The sequence below is a fragment of the Dendronephthya gigantea genome, unplaced genomic scaffold (assembly GCF_004324835.1).
Source record: "Dendronephthya gigantea isolate DGI-Jeju-01 unplaced genomic scaffold, DenGig_1.0 000368F, whole genome shotgun sequence".
NCBI classification, from domain to species: domain Eukaryota; kingdom Metazoa; phylum Cnidaria; class Anthozoa; order Malacalcyonacea; family Nephtheidae; genus Dendronephthya; species Dendronephthya gigantea.
The window spans coordinates 44,894-65,840 of NW_021163378.1; the positions used below are offsets into that span (position 1 = coordinate 44,894).

General features: G+C 36.2%; 3 long non-coding RNA genes across 3 annotated transcripts; all 3 read right to left on the minus strand.

Annotated features, from left to right (window-relative positions):
* Window positions 1-5,022: 5,022 nt before the first annotated feature.
* Window positions 5,023-9,404, minus strand: LOC114542589. The gene is made up of 3 exons (XR_003689697.1): window positions 9,363-9,404; window positions 7,292-7,355; window positions 5,023-5,061 (listed from the first exon to the last, which is right to left on the minus strand). It is a non-coding gene; the product is annotated as an uncharacterized LOC114542589 (long non-coding RNA).
* Window positions 9,405-11,001: 1,597 nt separating this feature from the next.
* LOC114542588 lies at window positions 11,002-11,496 on the minus strand. Its single transcript, XR_003689696.1, has 3 exons — window positions 11,456-11,496; window positions 11,168-11,242; window positions 11,002-11,040 (listed from the first exon to the last, which is right to left on the minus strand). It is a non-coding gene; the product is annotated as an uncharacterized LOC114542588 (long non-coding RNA).
* A 5,767-nt stretch (window positions 11,497-17,263) lies between these two features.
* Window positions 17,264-18,282, minus strand: LOC114542587. The gene is made up of 4 exons (XR_003689695.1): window positions 18,267-18,282; window positions 18,009-18,164; window positions 17,718-17,781; window positions 17,264-17,312 (listed from the first exon to the last, which is right to left on the minus strand). It is a non-coding gene; the product is annotated as an uncharacterized LOC114542587 (long non-coding RNA).
* Window positions 18,283-20,947: the final 2,665 nt, after the last annotated feature.

A 20,947-nucleotide genomic window follows, 5' to 3' on the forward strand; every position in this document is an offset into this window, starting at 1 on the left:
CACACTTCAAATTCAAGCCAGGAACAGTTGATGGAAAAATTAGTCAACTATACGTTCTCAGTGACAAGAGCATTGCACCGGCATCGCAAAAGCGATTCCTGCCGGAGGATCTATAGTTGACTCATTTTTCCATCAACTGTTCCTGGCTTGAATTGAAGTGTGTATAATACTTCTCAAAATTAAGACGCTTTAAAACCTCTTAAATATCAACTGTTGTGAAAAGACAGTAGTTTGAATATTTGCAAATCCTGATAGATAAATGTCGTGGACTCACACATTTGTTATCGGCGTCTCCCTGTCGTTTTGTTCCAACAAGACTCTCAAATAATAGTCGCCTGATAGAAGAGATACGTTACTGAGTTTGATTGCGATCAAGGGATAGGGGGGGGGCGCTTTAAGAAGAACTGTTAAAAACTAGAGCAGTATAAGGCTTATCACTAACCTATTTTCAGTTGATCGAGACTCACCTTGTAATTCCAAATCAGGTTGTACGCTGTCAGATCTTGACTGAATCTGTAAAAAAGATCCGTTTAAATACCATTGCTTTTTCATCTTTCAAACGACTAGAACATTTCCCATTTTCTTAATATGAACACTTACTTGTAATAAAACAACTGGATTTAAATTCTCACATCTTTCCTGGCTTTGAATCCTATTTTTGTCCTCCAATGCGAGAGATATCCTTCAAGTTGATTCCTTGACGTTCCTCTCGCTTTTCCTGAGCTGTAACAGACAAGTATAGCGCGTGAAATAACAGGCTTATACGTACATACAAGCATGCATCATGAGATTTTGGAACACGATTGTTGCTTTAAAACGTACTCTGCAAGCTTTACATTGTCACGAATTGATAAATGATCTTCTTTAGTCTCCGGTGGCTGAAGAAAAGATAAAAACTTTCCAACAAAATTGCTTCTTTACAAAAAGGTTTTACACTTCTGAATGAATTACTATGTAATTATTTCGTCAGTGGGGCAGTTGGCACAGTATAAGGATGAATGATGGAGTTTAGTTACCAAAGCAGTTGATACCACTTAGTCACTATTATGATTGGTTAGTCAGAACCACTGGAATGGGTTTATGTAAATAATGGCCCTCGCAAAAAATTCTCAAAGATTTCCTACCTCGTCAGGGCTTTCAAGGTAATAGAGCAAACCAGCAGGCTGTGAAAATCGTATTCAAATTTATTACATAATGGTTTATGAACCAAAACTTACGAACAGGAAATCCCGAAATAAACTTTATTGTATATTTTAGACATTAAAAACTATAACTGCTTTAATACGAACATTATTCTTACAAGTAATGCCATTGCTCTTGGATGACCAGTTGTCCAGAGAGCCACTAGATGTCCACTCAATTGCCTATATGCCAACAATAAAGATTATAAATTACTTATGGAGTATGCTTGTTAGTCTCAATTGAACTATTTACAGAAGGCTAGTATATAGAGGATTATAAAATCACAAATTTTAAGATGAATCTAAGAATGTTGCTAAAATACAACTAAGGTCCTCCGGATGGAATCGAGGCTATACATCTGCAACAATTTGTTAATTTATCACACTAATTCGCACCTGTTCAGTAGCGAACGTCTATCAGTGCTTTGCATAATCATAACCATGCGTAAGCGTTTTGGTAGAGCGCCCTTAGCAAGCGCCAAATCTTGTATTTTTGCCGCGGTTTCTTCATCAGATTCCTAAAGTGAAGTTCTAAATAAATATCAACAGATGATTTTAGGCACTTCACACGGTGCAGGAATATTCTAGAGGTTTTAAAGGGTCTTAATTTCGTGTGGTATTATACACACTTCAAATTCAAGCCAGGAACAGTTGATGGAAAAATTAGTCAACAATACGTTCTCAGTGACAAGAGCATTTCACCGGCATCGCAAAAGCAATTCCTGCCGGAGGATCTATAGTTGACTCATTTTTCCATCAACTGTTCCTGGCTTGAATTGAAGTGTGTATAATACTTCTCAAAATTAAGACGCTTTAAAACCTCTTAAATATCAACTGTTGTGAAAAGACAGTAGTTTGAATATTTTCAAATCCTGATAGATAAATGTCGTGGACTCACACATTTGTTATCGGCGTCTCCCCGTCGTTTTGTTCCAACAAGACTCTCAAATAATAGTCGCCTGATAGGAGAGATACGTTACTGAGTTTGATTGCGATCGAGGGATAGGGGGGGGCGCTTTAAGAAGAACTGTTAAAAAGCTAGAGCAGTATAAGGCTTATCACTAACCTATTTTCAGTTGATCGAGACTCACCTTGTAATTCCAAATCAGGTCGTACGCTGTCAGATCTTGACTGAATCTGTAAAAAAGATCCGTTAAATACCATTGCTTTTTCATCTTTCAAACGACTAGAACATTTCCCATTTTCTTAATATGAACACTTACTTGTAATAAAACAACTGGATTTAAATTCTCACATCTTTCCTGGCTTTGAATCATATTTTTGTCCTCCAATGCGAGAGATATCCTTCAAGTTGATTCCTTGACGTTCCTCTCGCTTTTCCTGAGCTGTAACAGACAAGTATAGCGCGTGAAATAACAGGCTTATACGTACATACAAGCATGCATCATGAAATTTTGGAACACGATTGTTGCTTTAAAACGTACTCTGCAAGCTTTACATTGTCACGAATTGATAAATGATCTTGTTTAGTCTCCGGTGGCTGAAGAAAAGATAAAAACTTTCCAACAAAATTGCTTCTTTACAAAAAGGTTTTACACTTCCGAATGAATTACTATGTAATTATTTCGTCAGTGGGGCAGTTGGCACAGTATAAGGATGAATGATGGAGTTTAGTTACCAAAGCAGTTGATACCACTTAGTCACTATTATGATTGGTTAGTCAGAACCACTGGAATGGGTTTATGTAAATAATGGCCCTCGCAAAAAATTCTCAAAGATTTCCTACCTCGTCAGGGCTTTCAAGGTAATAGAGCAAACCAGCAGGCTGTGAAAATCGTATTCAAATTTATTACATAATAGTTTATGAACCAAAACTTACGAACAGGAAATCCCGCATTTAAACTTTATTGTATATTTTAGACATTAAAAACTATAACTGCTTTAATACGAACATTATTCTTACAAGTAATGCCATTGCTCTTGGATGACCAGTTGTCCAGAGAGCCACTAGATGTCCACTCAATTGCCTATATGCCAACAATAAAGATTATAAATTACTTATGGAGTATGCTTGTTAGTCTCAATTGAACTATTTACAGATGGCTAGTATATAGAGGATTATAAAATCACAAGTTTTAAGATGAATCTAAGAATGTTGCTAAAATACAGCTAGGTCCTCCGGATGGAATCGAGGCTATACATCTGCAACAATTTGTTAATTTATCACACTAATTCGCACCTGTTCAGTAGCGAACGTCTATCAGTGCTTTGCGTAATCATGGCCATGCGTAAGTGTTTTGGTAGAGCGCCCTTGGCAAGCGCCAAATCTTGTATTTTTGCCGCGGTTTCTTCATCAGCTTCCTAAAGTGAAGTTTTAAATAAATATCAACAGATGATTTTAGGCACTTCACACGGTGCAGGAATATTCTAGAGGTTTTAAAGGGTCTTAATTTCGTATGGTATTATACACACTTCAAATTCAAGCCAGGAACAGTTGATGGAAAAATTAGTCAACTATACGTTCTCAGTGACAAGAGCATTTCACCGGCATCGCAAAAGCGATTCCTGCCGGAGGATCTATAGTTGACTCATTTTTCCATCAACTGTTCCTGGCTTGAATTGAAGTGTGTATAATACTTCTCAAAATTAAGACGCTTTAAAACCTCTTAAATATCAACTGTTGTGAAAAGACAGTAGTTTGAATATTTGCAAATCCTGATAGATAAATGTCGTGGACTCACACATTTGTTATCGGCGTCTCCCCGTCGTTTTGTTCCAACATGACTCTCAAATAATAGTCGCCTGATAGGAGAGATACGTTACTAAGTTTGATTGCGATCGAGGGATAGGGGGGGCGCTTTAAGAAGAACTGTTAAAAAGCTAGAGCAGTATAAGGCTTATCACTAACCTATTTTCAGTTGATCAGCTAAACATTCATGCAGGACTTCAAACTAAAGGTGATTCCAAAAAACAACGTAGTTTCCACTCAGGTCTTTTTCCATTGCAAATTTGCGCATCTCAGATTCGAGAGCCCCAGAAGTTCCTCTCGCGTCTGTCACATTGAAAACAAAAAAAATTTTTTCATACTCTTTTACGACAACAGTTTAGAGAAAGAGGTCAGGACTATTGAATTGTCTTGTTATACTCATAGCGACAGGAAATTCTCCATTACCTTTTCATTTCCTATATTTTCAATGGAAACTAACTTTAACTTCGAGACTCACCTTGTAATTCCAAATCAGGTTGTACGCTGTCAGATCTTGACTGAATCTGTAAAAAAGATCCGTTTAAATACCATTACTTTTTCATCTTTCAAACGACTAGAACATTTCCCATTTTCTTAATATGAACACTTACTTGTAATAAAACAACTGGATTTAAATTCTCACATCTTTCCTGGCTTTGAATCCTATTTTTGTCCTCCAATGCGAGAGATATCCTTCAAGTTGATTCCTTGACGTTCCTCTCGCTTTTCCTGAGCTGTAACAGACAAGTATAGTGCGTGAAATAACAGGCTTATACGTACATACAAGCATGCATCATGAAATTTTGGAACACGATTGTTGCTTTAAAACGTACTCTGCAAGCTTTACATTGTCACGAATTGATAAATGATCTTCTTTAGTCTCCGGTGGCTGAAGGAAAGATAAAAACTTTCAACAAAATTGCTTCTTTACAAAAAGGTTTTACACTTCTGAATGAATTACTATGTAATTATTTCGTCAGTGGGGCAGTTGGCACAGTATAAGGATGAATGATGAGGTTTAGTTACCAAAGCAGTTGATACCACTTAGTCACTATTATGATTGGTTAGTCAGAACCACTGGAATGGGTTTATGTAAATAATGGCCCTCGCAAAAAATTCTCAAAGATTTCCTACCTCGTCAGGGCTTTCAAGGTAATAGAGCAAACCAGCAGGCTGTGAAAATCGTATTCAAATTTATTACATAATGGTTTATGAACCAAAACTTACGAACAGGAAATCCTGCATTTAAACTTTATTGTATATTTTAGACATTAAAAACTATAACTGTTTTAATACGAACATTATTCTCACAAGTAATGCCATTGCTCTTGGATGACCAGTTGTCCAGAGAGCCACTAGATGTCCACTCAATTGCCTATATGCCAACAATAAAGATTATAAATTACTTATGGAGTATGCTTGTTAGTCTCAATTGAACTATTTACAGATGGCTAGTATATAGAGGATTATAAAATCACAAGTTTTAAGATGAATCTAAGAATGTTGCTAAAATACAACTCAGGTCCTCCGGATGGAATCGAGGCTATACAACTGCAACAATTTGTTAATTTATCACACTAATTTGCACCTGTTCAGTAGCGAACGTCTATCAGTGCTTTGCGTAATCATGGCCATGTGTAAGCGTTTTGGTAGAGCGCCCTTGGCAAGCGCCAAATCTTGTATTTTTGCCGCGGTTTCTTCATCAGCTTCCTAAAGTGAAGTTCTAAATAAATATCAACAGATGATTTTAGGCACTTCACACGGTGCAGGAATATTCTAGAGGTTTTAAAGGGTCTTAATTTCGTGTGGTATTATACACACTTCAAATTCAAGCCAGGAACAGTTGATGGAAAAATTAGTCAACTATACGTTCTCAGTGACAAGAGCATTGCACCGGCATCGCAAAAGCGATTCCTGCCGGAGGATCTATAGTTGACTCATTTTTCCATCAACTGTTCCTGGCTTGAATTGAAGTGTGTATAATACTTCTCAAAATTAAGACGCTTTAAAACCTCTTAAATATCAACTGTTGTGAAAAGACAGTAGTTTGAATATTTGCAAATCCTGATAGATAAATGTCGTGGACTCACACATTTGTTATCGGCGTCTCCCCGTCGTTTTGTTCCAACAAGACTCTCAAATAATAGTCGCCTGATAGGAGAGATACGTTACTGAGTTTGATTGCGATCAAGGGATAGGGGGGGGGCTTTAAGAAGAACTGTTAAAAAGCTAGAGCAGTATAAGGCTTATCACTAACCTATTTTCAGTTGATCAGCTAAACATTCATGCAGGACTTCAAACTAAAGGTGATTTCAAAAAACAACGTAGTTTCCACTCAGGTCTTTTTCCATTGCAAATTTGCGCATCTCAGATTCGAGAGCCCCAGAAGTTCCTCTCGCGTCTGTCACATTGAAAACAAAAGAAATTTTTTCATACTCTTTTACGACAACAGTTTAGAGAAAGAGGTCAGGACTATTGAATTGTCTTGTTATACTCATAGCGACAGGAAATTCTCTATTACCTTTTCATTTCCTATATTTTTAATGGAAACTAACTTTAACTTCGAGACTCACCTTGTAATTCCAAATCAGGTTGTACGCTGTCAGATCTTGACTGAATCTGTAAAAAAGATCCGTTTAAATACCATTGCTTTTTCATCTTTCAAACGACTAGAACATTTCCCATTTTCTTAATATGAACACTTACTTGTAATAAAACAACTGGATTTAAATTCTCACATCTTTCCTGGCTTTGAATCCTATTTTTGTCCTCCAATGCGAGAGATATCCTTCAAGTTGATTCCTTGACGTTCCTCTCGCTTTTCCTGAGCTGTAACAGACAAGTATAGCGCGTGAAATAACAGGCTTATACGTACATACAAGCATGCATCATGAAATTTTGGAACACGATTGTTGCTTTAAAACGTACTCTGCAAGCTTTACATTGTCACGAATTGATAAATGATCTTCTTTAGTCTCCGGTGGCTGAAGAAAAGATAAAAACTTTCCAACAAAATTGCTTCTTTACAAAAAGGTTTTACTTCTGAATGAATTACTATGTAATTATTTCGTCAGTGGGGCAATTGGCACAGTGTAAGGATGAATGATGGAGTTTAGTTACCAAAGCAGTTGATACCACTTAGTCACTATTATGATTGGTTAGTCAGAACCACTGGAATGGGTTTATGTAAATAATGGCCCTTGCAAAAAATTCTCAAAGATTTCCTACCTCGTCAGGGCTTTCAAGGTAATAGAGCAAACCAGCAGGCGTGAAAATCGTATTCAAATTTATTACATAATGGTTTATGAACCAAAACTTACGAACAGGAAATCCCGCATTTAAACTTTATTGTATATTTTAGACATTAAAAACTATAACTGCTTTAATACGAACATTATTCTACAAGTAATGCCATTGCTCTTGGATGACCAGTTTTCCAGAGAGCCACTAGATGTCCACTCAATTGCCTATATGCCAACAATAAAGATTATAAATTACTTATGGAGTATGCTTGTTAGTTTCAATTGAACTATTTACAGATGGCTAGTATATAGAGGATTATAAAATCACAAGTTTTAAGATGAATCTAAGAATGTTGCTAAAATACAACTCAGGTCCTCCGGATGGAATCGAGGCTATACATCTGCAACAATTTTTTAATTTATCACACTAATTCGCACCTGTTCAGTAGCGAACGTCTATCAGTGCTTTGCGTAATCATGGCCATGCGTAAGCGTTTTGGTAGAGCGCCCTTGGCAAGCGCCAAATCTTGTATTTTTGCCGCGGTTTCTTCATCAGCTTCCTAAAGTGAAGTTCAAAATAAATATCAACAGATGATTTTAGGCACTTCACACGGTGCAGGAATATTCTAGAGGTTTTAAAGGGTCTTAATTTCGTGTGGTATTATACACACTTCAAATTCAAGCCAGGAACAGTTGATGGAAAAATTAGTCAACTATACGTTCTCAGTGACAAGAGCATTGCACCGGCATCGCAAAAGCGATTCCTGCCGGAGGATCTATAGTTGACTCATTTTTCCATCAACTGTTCCTGGCTTGAATTGAAGTGTGTATAATACTTCTCAAAATTAAGACGCTTTAAAACCTCTTAATATCAACTGTTGTGAAAAGACAGTAGTTTGAATATTTGCAAATCCTGATAGATAAATGTCGTGGACTCACACATTTGTTATCGGCGTCTCCCTGTCGTTTTGTTCCAACAAGACTCTCAAATAATAGTCGCCGGATAGGAGAGATACGTTACTGAGTTTGATTGCGATCGAGGGATAGGGGGGGCGCGCTTTAAGAAGAACTGTTAAAAAGCTAGAGCAGTATAAGGCTTATCACTAACCTATTTTTAGTTGATCGAGACTCACCTTGTAATTCCAAATCAGGTTGTACGCTGTCAGATCTTGACTGAATCTGTAAAAAAGATCCGTTTAAATACCATTGCTTTTTCATCTTTCAAACGACTAGAACATTTCCCATTTTCTTAATATGAACACTTACTTGTAATAAAACAACTGGATTTAAATTCTCACATCTTCCTGGCTTTGAATCCTATTTTTGTCCCAATGCGAGATATCCTTCAAGTTGATTCCTTGACGTTCCTCTCGCTTTTCCTGAGCTGTAACAGACAAGTATAGCGCGTGAAATAACAGGCTTATACGTACATACAAGCATGCATCATGAAATTTTGGAACACGATTGTTGCTTTAAAACGTACTCTGCAAGCTTTACATTGTCACGAATTGATAAATGATCTTCTTTAGTCTCCGGTGGCTGAAGAAAGATAAAAACTTTCCAACAAAATTGCTTCTTTACAAAAAGGTTTTACACTTCTGAATGAATTACTATGTAATTATTTCGTCAGTGGGGCAGTTGGCACAGTATAAGGATGAATGATGGAGTTTAGTTACCAAAGCAGTTGATACCACTTAGTCACTATTATGATTGGTTAGTCAGAACCACTGGAATGGGTTTATGTAAATAATGGCCCTCGCAAAAAATTCTCAAAGATTTCCTACCTCGTCAGGGCTTTCAAGGTAATAGAGCAAACCAGCAGGCTGTGAAAATCGTATTCAAATTTATTACATAATGGTTTATGAACCAAAACTTACGAACAGGAAATCCCGATTTAAACTTTATTGTATATTTTAGACATTAAAAACTATAACTGCTTTAATACGAACATTATTCTCACAAGTAATGCCATTGCTCTTGGATGACCAGTTGTCCAGAGAGCCACTAGATGTCCACTCAATTGCCTATATGCCAACAGATTATAAATTACTTATGGAGTATGCTTGTTAGTCTCAATTGAACTATTTACAGATGGCTAGTATATAGAGGATTATAAAATCACAAGTTTTAAGATGAATCTAAGAATGTTGCTAAAATACAACTCAGGTCCTCCGGATGGAATCGAGGCTATACATCTGCAACAATTTGTTAATTTATCACACTAATTCGCACCTGTTCAGTAGCGAACGTCTATCAGTGCTTTGCGTAATCATGGCCATGCGTAAGTTTTGGTAGAGCGCTTTGGCAAGCGCCAAATCTTGTATTTTTGCCGCGGTTTCTTCATCAGCTTCCTAAAGTGAAGTTCTAAATAAATATCAACAGATGATTTTAGGCACTTCACACGGTGCAGGAATATTCTAGAGGTTTTAAAGGGTCTTAATTTCGTGTGGTATTATACACACTTCAAATTCAAGCCAGGAACAGTTGATGGAAAAATTAGTCAACTATACGTTCTCAGTGACAAGAGCATTGCACCGGCATCGCAAAAGCGATTCCTGCCGGAGGATCTATAGTTGACTCATTTTTCCATCAACTGTTCCTGGCTTGAATTGAAGTGTGTATAATACTTCTCAAAATTAAGACGCTTTAAAACCTCTTAAATATCAACTGTTGTGAAAAGACAGTAGTTTGAATATTTGCAAATCCTGATAGATAAATGTCGTGGACTCACACATTTGTTATCGGCGTCTCCCCGTCGTTTTGTTCCAACAAGACTCTCAAATAATAGTCGCCTGATAGGAGAGATACGTTACTGAGTTTGATTGCGATCAAGGGATAGGGGGGGGCGCTTTAAGAAGAACTGTTAAAAAGCTAGAGCAGTATAAGGCTTATCACTAACCTATTTTCAGTTGATCAGCTAAACATTCATGCAGGACTTCAAACTAAAGGTGATTCCAAAAAACAACGTAGTTTCCACTCAGGTCTTTTTCCATTGCAAATTTGCGCATCTCAGATTCGAGAGCCCCAGAAGTTCCTCTCGCGTCTGTCACATTGAAAACAAAAGAAATTTTTTCATACTCTTTTACGACAACAGTTTAGAGAAAGAGGTCAGGACTATTGAATTGTCTTGTTATACTCATAGCGACAGGAAATTCTCTATTACCTTTTCATTTCCTATATTTTCAATGGAAACTAACTTTAACTTCGAGACTCACCTTGTAATTCCAAATCAGGTTGTACGCTGTCAGATCTTGACTGAATCTGTAAAAAAGATCCGTTTAAATACCATTGCTTTTTCATCTTTCAAACGACTAGAACATTTCCCATTTTCTTAATATGAACACTTACTTGTAATAAAACAACTGGATTTAAATTCTCACATCTCTCCTGGCTTTGAATCCTATTTTTGTCTCCAATGCGAGGGATATCCTTCAAGTTGATTCCTTGACGTTCCTCTCGCTTTTCCTGAGCTGTAACAGACAAGTATAGCGCGTGAAATAACAGGCTTATACGTACATACAAGCATGCATCATGAAATTTTGGAACACGATTGTTGCTTTAAAACGTACTCTGCAAGCTTTACATTGTCACGAATTGATAAATGATCTTCTTTAGTCTCCGGTGGCTGAAGGAAAGATAAAAACTTTCCAACAAAATTGCTTCTTTACAAAAAGGTTTTACACTTCTGAATGAATTACTATTTAATTATTTCGTCAGTGGGGCAGTTGGCACAGTATAAGGATGAATGATGGAGTTTAGTTACCAAAGCAGTTGATACCACTTAGTCACTATTATGATTGGTTAGTCAGAACCACTGCAATGGGTTTATGTAAATAATGGCCCTCGCAAAAAATTCTCAAAGATTTCCTACCTCGTCAGGGCTTTCAAGGTAATAGAGCAAACCAGCAGGCTGTGAAAATCGTATTCAAATTTATTACATAATGGTTTATGAACCAAAACTTACGAACAGGAAATCCCGCATTTAAACTTTATTGTATATTTTAGACATTAAAAACTATAACTGCTTTAATACGAACATTATTCTCACAAGTAATGCCATTGCTCTTGGATGACCTGTTGTCCAGAGAGCCACTAGATGTCCACTCAATTGCCTATATGCCAACAATAAAGATTATAAATTACTTATGGAGTATGCTTGTTAGTCTCAATTGAACTATTTACAGATGGCTAGTATATAGAGGATTATAAAATCACAAGTTTTAAGATGAATCTAAGAATGTTGCTAAAATACAACTCAGGTCCTCCGGATGGAATCGAGGCTATACATCTGCAACAATTTGTTAATTTATCACACTAATTCGCACCTGTTCAGTAGCGAACGTCTATCAGTGCTTTGCGTAATCATGGCCATGCGTAAGTGTTTTGGTAGAGCGCCCTTGGCAAGCGCCAAATCTTGTATTTTTGCCGCGGTTTCTTCATCAGCTTCCTAAAGTGAAGTTCTAAATAAATATCAACAGATGATTTTAGGCACTTCACACGGTGCAGGAATATTCTAGAGGTTTTAAAGGGTCTTAATTTCGTGTGGTATTATACACACTTCAAATTCAAGCCAGGAACAGTTGATGGAAAAATTAGTCAACTATACGTTCTCAGTGACAAGAGCATTGCACCGGCATCGCAAAAGCGATTCCTGCCGGAGGATCTATAGTTGACTCATTTTTCCATCAACTGTTCCTGGCTTGAATTGAAGTGTGTATAATACTTCTCAAAATTAAGACGCTTTAAAACCTCTTAAATATCAACTGAACTAATATGTACATTCATCAGAGCTAAAAAAGGGCAGAGCATTATAAATGACGTTCGTCAAAAGCAGAAAATTCTGAATGGATCAATGAATGAATAAAACGTACCTCGATTATCGCCTTCAGAACCATACCAGCACCTTTCACAATTGTTGTCGACGGATGCTGAAATTGTTGAGGAACGAATTCAAAACCACGATTGGTAAGAACTATTAGCGGGGCAATAGTAAAACATACATAAGCGAAGAAATGGTAAAATTGGTACTATTTATTGCCGTTTTATCGTAAACCTACCTGGAACAATCGATAAATGCAATGACCGATTTCTAGACACACAAATAACAGACTTCATGAGTTGCTCCCATGCATAGGTCAAGCTAGTGGTCGTGGTAGACTTCACTAAAAATGTAAAGAGAGAAAGGCAATTTAATCAACTCTCAACGTCAGTCAAAGAGCTATAAACTACTAAGAAGGCAAGTTGAATGAAAACTCCTCAAATCTCTTTGTAGCATACCTGCAACTTTCTCCAGTAATTTCCCAAACTGTTCATCGTCTGTTGTCTCACTAAGAGGAATATGCAATAGTCGATTTATTATAACAGACCACATGATTGATTCAAAATATTAGAAGCAATCACACCTTACTATTAGTTTAACATGAATGTCCAACTTCACCCCCCACATTATTTTGATATATTGCAAAGCAACTTGAACTTCACCTATAAGGAGGACACAGAGCAAACGTCAAAAAATCAAGCAATCCACTTATACCTAAAACCCCAGTGGAACGATTCTAGAACAAAAGTTTTCATGGTTAATCTATTTCCTGTGTTAATTAGAAAGGTAGTCCAAATTACAAAGGCAGTTGCTACAAATCACTTGCTGAGTTTTGCAAGGGAATTTCTCTTCCAAAACAAGGCTATATACATACAAGAGGGATTGAAAAATAAAATGAATTGGTTCAGCATAGATTATAGGCAACCAAAACCACACATCTTACCACATTTATCGTGAGAATTCCTAACAAACTGCTTGGAAATTTTTCACAGGATAACAGAGAGCTTTTGTTTACCTGTTCTTGTCGAATGTCATAGTTATCGTGCCTTGGCTATATAAAACAACAGAATTGGTTTCGATAAAATTGGATCCTGTTAACATGCAAATTTCAAAGTTGGCTGAGTTTACGTATTTCGTTTCTTGCATCTATTTAGCTCGGAAATTTCGCCGCTATATTCTGAACGAAATACTCTTTTTTAAATTTAAATATGTCCGGTCTGACCATTTTGGCCACTTAAAGAAAAGCCCTGTCTTTACCTGCCATAGAGCACGCACAACATGTCGACAGCGGCGTGAGTCACGGCTTCATTATTCCTCTTCAAAGCTTTCACAGTTTTCACACCAACCTTCTCACGGAAGTGAACTGGTTGAGTAAACAGCATGTTTTGCAGTTAAAGATAAACGTTTCTCGCCTAGTGAGCGTTGTGAAAGCGCGAAACCTGCTTTTGATCGAACCCAACTTCTCAAATCGTGAAACAGTGCTTCGAGATCTTTATCTCATATTTTGTTTTGGTCTCCTGAAAATAGACGAAACTTTTTAATTATTTTATGTATATATAGAACACCTGTGAAGGTAATAGCAGTCAGAATATGTATATTTTAGGGTTGAACACTAAATAAATTTATTGGCAAAGATATACAATACCTTCGTGAGCAATGAGCATTGTGATGGCATTAATGATAAGTCTTTCTTTATTCCCCGAGAAAAGTCCTACAAAATATTTAAAATCGTTTGAAATATATATTGGAGTTTAAAAGACTTAATATTCCAGCTGTACTTCTGGCGAGAAAATTTCAAAACTACCATTTCATGGATTCGGACCCAGTCAACTCTGCAACCAGAGTTACCGCAGCCTAGTCCCTAGGCCTCTTAACGTTCCTTATACGCGGCGAGGCGGGAACTGAGAGGCCTAGAACAAAATGTTTTGTATTTTGGCTAATGTGGGGACTTTTTATCCCCATTTTCTGTATTGAGGTCAGTTTACGATCTACGACGCGGTTAACTGGCCTTGTTCGACGTCGTTAGTCAAATATTTGCTTGAAATAAGCTACAGGATATTAATTATACTGCCAGGAGTCGAAATATTCATACAAACGTTTCAATGTCGTTCGCCGTCAACGCTATCGACTATCAAGAAAACTCGAGTCCGTACGTACATGTTTATGATTATAAAAACTTCTATCCACCCATTTAAATTATTCTCGCTTCCTTGGTTACTGTTGTAAATTGCAAACATTTACTTTAAAAACAATTCTAATTTCAAGTTCACAACATTAAATGGGCCGTTAAGATTAGAAAATATTTTGTGTTAGGCCTCTCGTGCGCGTTTCATTCGGTGACGTGACGGAAATATAAAACACGCGCAATGAGAGGCCTGGGACTAGGCTGGAGTTACGGTGGTTTTTAGGGAGTACTATTAGTGTTTTGTCTACATTTGTGTACAGAACAGTAGCAGGTTAGGGTATTTTTATTAAAACCATACTCTTTGCCTATACTGGATAAACCAGTTTAAATGTACCGTGTTGTTTGCAGACGTTTTAAACCCTGCTAAATGTTTTCAATTAGAAGCCGAAATGGGCAAATGTTTTCATTTGGCGTAACTATGCAGCCTAGCAATCGCTTAGTTTACACTAAAGGCTGCTTTCTACTTACGCGTTTTTTATACGCATGTACACATACGGAGAATTTAAATGCTTTTAAATTTTTATTAATTAACGTGCATCTACAATCATGTGCAAAAATTATGAAACTTTACGTATCTTAATCACATTTTTTTTCATTTTGACAACTATTATGTCACGAATTTTGTTAAACTATTTACTTTCCCCCCCTTCCCCCATTGACAATGTTGAGAGTGATATTTTCGGCAAATCAAATGGCTTGGTATCATAGAAACAACATTGTTTTGGGGGTAGAGGGGGTAGATACTAGGTGTCATGACCGTGTCCCAATAATTTTTGCACATGATTGTAGGTCGATTTATTCACTTAGTCCTTTCAAAGGTAGCATGAACAAGGATTTAGATTTTTACGTGCGTGTACGTGCGTATAAAAAACACGTGAGTGGAAAACAGCCTTAATCCAGATTTTGACAGAACATTAAAACTCAATAAAAAGGCAATAATATTCTCTACACAGGATTTTGTCTGCAGAAAAGTACAAGATAAGAAGTTGTCAACTTACGTCTTGGGTGACTGCATGAAGTAGACCGCAGTAGGAAATATTGCAGTTAAATCTGTACACAGCCTCGGTTAAATTTCCTGCAAGGAACCAGTCATAAGACAATATAAGCTTTTGGAGATATTTCAAAAATTTAAAGTGAAATAAAAAGAGAAATATTTCACCTGGAGACGCAGTTTAAATTACTGCTTTCTACTTCTTCGTCAACAACATTATACAATGGACCCCAACGATAACCTTGAAAAATATATCATCTTAAAAAAACAATTCTCTTTTTGCTGTATGTAATGTATTGAACTGGCTAATAGGAATAATGCTATTGCCTGATACCTGACGAGAAGTGTAATTGTTGGTGTGTTATATGAGATCACATACGTCAGCAGGAGAATGAAATGAGGGATCGTATTTAGGGTAATCATAGCAGTACAAGATTTTCATCAGGAAAATTTTGACCATAATTTTCGCTCAATCATCTATGAATAAGCGTACAGTACTTTTCTTCGTTGGGGTCGTTTTTACGCAAACATCTCCGTTTCAACTGGCTCTAACACCGTCTAGCAAACCAGCCAATAATGTATCCCAGATTGAGTGAAATACAAACATTCAAAACAAGAAATATTTTTTATAGCTTCATACAAAATTTGCTTTCTTACACTACCTGTCAGGAGACGAGTAATTTCTCAGCCGACCGCTTGTGTATTCCGCCCCAACAACTGAGGATGGTTTCGATAGCAAATTTTGAAAATATCTGACAGCAAAAGAAGTTTGAAAACTATAATATTCTATACGGTATATACGGTAAATTCTGGAAAGTAACTACAAAAATAAAAGTATTTTAACTCGGCTGGATACTTTTTTGCAATTGGACATGTTCAAAATGGAAACGTGAAATAAAAAGGACAATAAAAGCAGTAAACGTGAATCCAGGTCAGAAGACATGGAGTGTTTGGAGTGTTTGGAGTGTTTTTTTTCAAGGTCAGACATGAACAATTACTGGAACTGACATGGAATGTCGCATGACTTAATGAGCTAAGGGGATGAAGGGTGACGATATTGTACGTCGCGGGATTTCTTTCCAAAAGACACCTTTCTAAGAAACACAGCGTTCTTTGAACAGGATCCTAAATTTGACAGTGTCAAAACGATTTTAAAATGAGAAAAAGGATAGACTCTTAGAAAAATTTTATTAACAACATAACTCACTTTAATCCGAGGAGTTTCTTTATAGACGCTGAATTCTGACATTGATGTGATATGTTCGTCATCACTGAGACGAAAAATTTGTCATTTACTGTCATATCTCACATTCTTTACACAGGACAAACGAAATACTGTCTTAACAATATATCATTCAACTGTATTTTCCAAATTTGTTTTAAAAAACGACTCCACTTTGATGGAACTTTTCTTCTGCCTAAAACTGAGGCAAAAGAAATAACAAATACAGCTCAAAGTAAATTACAGACCTGGAAAGAATTTTGTCAAAAACGGTTAAAACGTAAATAAAGTAACCTGAATGTAAGTCATTTTGTCATTTACTTAAAATTTGTTTACTTAAAATGTTCACATACTTTATCATAACACCAACATTATTGAAAGAAGATTCCATCATCTTTTTCAGCAATTCCTCTCTCCTCTCTGATGTGAAAAGAAGCTGGAAAACAAAAGCAAAATGGTGCACAAAATGTAAAACTTCAATTTACAGAAATAACCGGTATCTTATCCTTTTGTTATTATATGGCTGGTACCAGCAGCATCTGGTACATACCATTGTTCTAAATTCACCACAGACAACAACAAATCCCTTAGGATAATCTGAGACCTAAGGATAGAAATGGAATGAAAGCCTGAGTTGAATTATTCAAATCACAAATATTCAAATGTCTGGCAATATCAAGTATATATATATATATATATATATATATATATATATATATATATATATATATATATATATATATATATATATATATATATATATATATATATATATATATATATATATATATATATATATATATATATATATATATATATATATATATATATATATATATATATATATATATATATATATATAAATGAACACACAGGTAAGTTATGAAGAAACTTGAAAACAATAATAGTACCTCTAACGTCACTGGAACCTTTCGTTCTCTCCAATGTTATTTATATCCACTAATCTTCGGCACAAAAATATAGCATATGTTGATGTGGAAATAGTTTGGAAACATTAGCTTTAGCTAGCTTATCACTTTATAAAGAACCCACTTATTAAATTAAAAATGGAACATGGGCCTAATTTTTGAAAGAGAGAGGAGGGGGGGCATTGATACCATGATGAATTACGATTTGGAATTCATTGTGAAAAGTTTCATTTTATACAACTGGAACGATAAGTCGTGAAAAAAATCCCTATCTAGCTTGAAGCCAAAATAGTTCCCCGTACTAATCCTAATGCAGCCTCTTTGATGTCTTTCTACGCTGTTTCATCCTGAGGCTGCAGCAACAAAGGCAATCTACAGTGATTAGATGTAATTATATGTCTCTAGATGTTCCTACAAATACCTTGCAGTCTCTATAATTACCTTACATGTTCTTTACACGACGGCTTAACGTATCACTTGAGAGGATCTACTGGACAGTGGCAATCTGGAATTGATAAATGAAATATATATCCTTTTACTTCACTGATGCGTTTGCATTCACGACTCCCGTGTAAAACGATCCAATTCGCGGGTATATGGTTGGGTTCAGGTCAGGAAGCTTTCACTGATAAGAGAGAGTTTTTTATTGAAGTACAGTATCAGCTCATCACTAATGAAGAGGCAAATTGGAGTGGAGAAATGAAACCAACTGAAAAGGATTGTATTGAGTACCTTCTCGATTATATGCAAAACATCGCAAACTTTCGGTGAATCAGAGGATTCAATAACATCGACAAGAAACTGGACAGCTCGGATCTGCACAAAAATATCCCGATCTTTCGCAATGTGGTCTAAATGTGGCAACACTGAATTCTCAAGTATTTCTCCCTGTAAAAAACAAGGAGTTACAAAACTAAAAAAAAAATTCATAATATCGCTAATGTCTAGAAAAATGGACTAAAATTTATTCAAAGTACCAACATTTTATACCTCATATAGTGGAGATGACGTTCCTAATATCTTACAAAGCACATTTAGTACTTTAATTCGAATGGCCGTCCTCTCTTCACATCTAAAAAAAATTCCCATTAGGATAAGACTGAGGCTACATAGAAATACATCACGAACTTAAACAAAAATCAAAATACCAAAACATTACATTATTACAAAATTTTGTCCTCAAAGAAAGTCATAAAATTGTTAGCTAGATTCTGATCAGATTCGCACACAGTATAATGAGAATCAGGGGTATGATGTAGAAACTTTCCAACGGTTTTAAATAATTGCTTTTGGTCACTCCCATTATCTCTAACAATTTCAGAATAGTAATGAGTACGACTTTCCGATAATAGCTCACTGACACGGTGACATGACTGACTGTATTTTAGACGATCACAGGATTGTCTTGACTTACGCCATACCCGCTCGAGTTTCCTTCTGATACGTTTTTCGTTTTTAATTTGTTCAGTGTACCAAGGTGCAGCTGGACGACTAATTATCACTCTGGTGATAAGTGGTGCATGATGATCCAGAATTCTGGACAGCTCCGAGTTGTATTGGTTGACTTTCGCACTAATATCAGCCGTGTTCCCAGTGATAATCGGAGATAGCCTAATGTCATTAAAGAATCAGTCCATATTGATTGCTTTAATTTTACGTGACTCCACGACCCTTCTCTGAAACAATGTTTTTTTTAAAATTGAGTTCACATGTAACCGTGTAATAGTCAGATATAGATGGATCATGAACGTCAATAGATTGAACAATATTTTCTTCATGGCGAGACAAGATAAGGTCTAACGTGTGACCAGCAATGTGTGTTGGTTGTTGTTCCAGATTAAAAGAATCAACAAGATTGAGAATTTTTTTTGTTGTTAATTCCGACTAATCGTCTACATGGAGGTCGATATAATACGATTATATTTAGTATTTGAGATAACACATTGATTTGCATACCTATCAGTTCGAAACACTTAATGTGTGTGAACATGTTCGCCGAGTCCAGCTTGACTTTTAAGTGTTGTTGTATAGTATACTAATGCCTCCCCATCTACCTTGTTGTCTCGAGATATGTTTAAAGAGTAGCCCTTCGGGGTGAAATTCCCAATAGATATAAGATCAAATTTGTCAGGGTGAAGCCACGTTTTTGTTATCGCAAATATATCAAATTCATTCTCAACCACATAGTCTTTGACTAAATTGGCTTTGTTTCGAATAGACAGGCAGTTGAGAAGACCAAAAGAACAAAGCTGAGTAACAGCTGTATCAGGAGTGTTGGCAATGCTTGATAAAGGAATATTGATGAGATTGTTTCTCTTAATTAATATCATTTCTGCCATATATGTTTACAGGCTGATGATTTGCATGATGATAGTGATTGTATAGTGTCGCGGAGGTGTTTGCCAAGTAGGTATTATAGAAAATATTCCTATAGGTCATATGGAACAACCAACCTTTCTGTAGATTCAACTGCCCAAGCATTGAACTAAGCTCCTCAGGATTATTAGCGGGTCGAAACGTGTTCATCAAACGTGACTGCTTTCGATGTTGATACATCTTATCCGCCTGATTATTATCAAAAGATTGAGGACCAGGATTAGACGAAACATCCACACACATTGTTAGATCCTGCTTAAAAGGCTTCGCACATAGGACTAGACTAACAAATCCATGTTTCGGTTCTTTAGCAATCGCAAATGAGACTTTGTATTTAGATTCAAAACCAACTCGTTGTATGTTGACCCGACATCGAAAAGCAATATCTCTACAAATACTCAAGGTTATGCCATCCGCAGCCAATCCGTCCAAATCCATGCAATTAATATTCTTAAATGCCATATTAATTGGTCGAGATGTACGAAACTCGTTAGATAAAATAAATATCATAAAAAAATATATAGAGCTACCGACCACCCGCCATATTGATCGTGAATTAAGCAATATGGAAACACAATATTCATTTCCATACACGAAAAGGTGGTGATTCAATGATAACATCACGTTATCAGCTTTAGATAATTTCTTTAAAAACTTGTTTAACGAATCGGATAGAAGAAAACGGGAACGAAAAGAAGAAGTTGGGAAATCATTGTAAGTGTGTTTATTTCTATTTAAACCCGACAACTTTACTTGTCCAGGGAAAGTCATGTTAGAGTTGTTTACTAGTAAAAACTATGTACACACACCTTGGGTTGTGGTGGACAAAATATTGAATCATTGGTTATTTTTATTGTAGATCACTAGCTGCCTGTGAAGGAACACAAAAAATTTTATTACAATGCTTCAAAAACAGCTGGATTGAAGGTTGTCAAACTTAAATGATCTCCCCAGTGTTAAATCGATTGTTCGACTCCTACCATAACCGTGTTTCATTATAAATTCGTGAAAAGGATAAAGTAAAATAAATGAACGTGGCCGTTCAGCACAATATCTTGTACTCAATTGGCAAAGACAATGGTCCCAAAGTGGTAAATCGATGGTTCGAATCCTACCATAACCGTTTTTCATTATAAATTTCGTGAAAAGAAATACTGTAAATTAAGTAACCATGGCCATTCTCCACAAGATCTTGTAGTCTAGTGGCTAAGACAATTGTCTCCCAAGTGGTAAATCGATGGTTCGAAACCTGCTGTGACCTTTTCATTATGAACTTCGTGAAAGAATAAAGTAAA